The 2705-nt window shown below is 41.4% G+C and overlaps 1 pseudogene; it reads left to right on the top strand.

Moving 5' to 3' along the window:
- The first annotated feature begins 468 nt into the window (after positions 1-468).
- LOC128831302 (uncharacterized) lies at positions 469-2429 on the top strand (annotated as a pseudogene).
- The last annotated feature ends 276 nt before the right edge of the window (positions 2430-2705 follow it).

Below are 2705 nucleotides of genomic sequence, written 5' to 3'. Positions count from 1 at the left end.
TCCCATCCACAGTTAGGACACACCCATGCACTAGCAATGCTCTGTTTCTGAGCAGCACATTTTTTCCTCCTCTGATGCCTTTGAGCTAGAGCATATCTATTACTAATGGAACATTTCTAGGAAGAGCTGGAGGAGGCAGTGCAGAAAAGATCCACCTATACAATCATCCAAGGGGACTTCAATGCAATAGTGGGTGGAAAGGAGAATGAGAATGAAAAGTATGTGGGAAAATTCAGTAAAGGTCTAAGAAATGATCACAGAGCACGTCTGATTGCATTTGCAGAGGCAAGCCATCTCCACATAATGAATATGATATTTCAAAAAGAACAACATCAGCAGTGGACATGGAAAAGCCTAGATGGAATCACACTGAATCAGACTAATTATGTATTGACGCATGCCAGAAGAATCTTCAGCAATGTAGTGACAATAGGAGAATGAATAATTTTCACAGGCTCAGACCATTGTATGTTACGCTCAAAACTATGCATTGACAATGTCTACAAAGACCGAGTCAAGAGGTGCCAGAAACCGAAGCAAAAATGGCACTTTAATGAAGAGGCATTTGAACAGGAAGTGAGTGAAATGGACCTTGAGTATAAGGTCAAGCAGGATATCGATGAGAACTATGAAGAGTTTATCTCGCAGATAATCTCAGGAGCAAAGAAGGCAAAGGCATTGAAAATTCTGGGATGCAAGCAGAGGATCAGCAAGGAAACTGTGAATCTGATGGCGAGGAGGGCGCACATGAAATTAGAAGGAAAAATGGGTGAAGAATACAGGACACTGTGCAAAGAAATTCATGTGAAAAGCAAAGAAGACTACAAAGACTTTAGAAAGAAGAAATTGAGAGAGGCAGCCGAAAAGAACAAGAGTCTGAAGAAGGTAGAAAGAGATGTTAGGCTGAAACAGATTATCCTGGCAGCGCTGAATGATGAAAATGGTGAAAGGATATTGGAAAGGAGCAAGATGAATGAAATATGTACAAAATTCTACAATGATCTCTACTGCTCACATGTCAATGTGTAGCATACACCATTGTGCCATACCTGTCAAGGCAGCAGTTTATAGAAGAAGTTCCAGATGTTATGTGGGAAGAAATCAAATACGGAGTTCGTAACATAAAGAGAAGGAAGAGCCCAGGAGTGGACGATATTTGGCCAGAATATCTCAAAACAGGGGAAGATACTCTCTTCAAAGCATTGGCGCAATGGTTCACCATCTACATTAATAGCAAGGGTGTTCCAGATGAATGGAAGAAATTGAAAACAATAATATTGATGAAGAAAGGCAATCCAGAAGAACTGAGCAACTACCATCTGATTACACTCCTTTCACAAGTGCATAAGGTCTTCACCTGTGTCATACTCAATCAGATTAAGAAGGATCTTGAAATGCACAAAAACAGAGAATAAGCTGTTTTCTGCTCAGGGTATTCGACAATTGATCACATCCACTCAGTTCGGCAGCTCATTGAAAAATACAAGGAATACAAAGTACTATTGGGTATTGCATTTGATGACTACAAAAAGGCATTTGACTCAGTGGAGATTAACACTGTACTCAGTGCGCTCAATGAAATCAGAATCGACCTGAGGTACATCGACCTGCTGTAAGAAATTAACTGCAATTGCTCGACAGAGAAAACATTCAATGCCCCCTGCATTATTACTATAAGTAGAGGAGTCAGACAAGGTGACACAATTTCTCTGAAGCTGTTTGCAGCAGTACTGGAGTTGCTGGTCAAGAAATTGAACTGGGAAGAAGGAATCAGAATTGATGGAGAACAGCTAACACATCTTCTCTTTGCTGATGACTGAGTAATATTGGCAAAAGACACAGAAGAATTGGAGAACAAATTGCAGCAACTGCAAATACTTTCGCATAGTATTGGGTTGGAAGTGAACACGTCGAAGACTAAGTGGATGCAGAATGAGCATTGTGCAGAAGGAATCATCACTGTAAATGGAAAAGTAATCAAGGAGGTTGACATATGTTTGCCTGGTCAGCAGCTGAACAGAGACAACTCATTCGAAGGGGACTGCACTAGGAGGAGAAAGGCAGGGTGGGCAAGTTTAAACAAAATAAAAACGTCTCTAACGGATGATGAACTACCCATGAAGAAAGGGAAAGAACTGTTTAACTCCACTGTTCTGCCAGTAATGATATATAGAGTGGAAAGCTGGTCAACAATGAAAGTGGAGGAAGAAAAATTTGCTGTCAACCAGAAAGCAATGGAAAGGCAAATATGTAAGATATCACTCTGTGATCATATACCGAATGAGGAGATCAGAAGGCATACAGAGGTGACCGATGTAGTGCAGGCAATGTACGACGCAAAGCGGAGATGGGCGGGTCATGTAGTCCGCAGGTAAGATAATGGGTGGACAACCCGCATCAGTGACTGGATCCCCGGAAACCACAAGTGACCGTTGGGCAGAACAAATATGCACTTGACCGATCCCATGACAAAACCGTTTGGCCAGAAATGGAAAGAATGTGCTCTCAACAAAACAGAATGGCGTGGCACCGACTTGCGTTCTTGGCGGGACAGACTAAGACAAGCGAGAAAGGTGATATCTATTACTATTAGAAAGACATCCAGTCTTGACTTAAAGTCTTCAAGTGATAGATAATCCACCACATCCATTGTAATTTGTCACAATGGTCAGTTATCATCACTTTTATTGCTTCTTATGTTGGGT

The sequence above is a fragment of the Malaclemys terrapin genome, chromosome 2, assembly GCF_027887155.1.
Source record: "Malaclemys terrapin pileata isolate rMalTer1 chromosome 2, rMalTer1.hap1, whole genome shotgun sequence".
Lineage (NCBI taxonomy): Eukaryota > Metazoa > Chordata > Testudines > Emydidae > Malaclemys > Malaclemys terrapin.
This window is presented reverse-complemented; position numbering and strand designations above follow the sequence as displayed.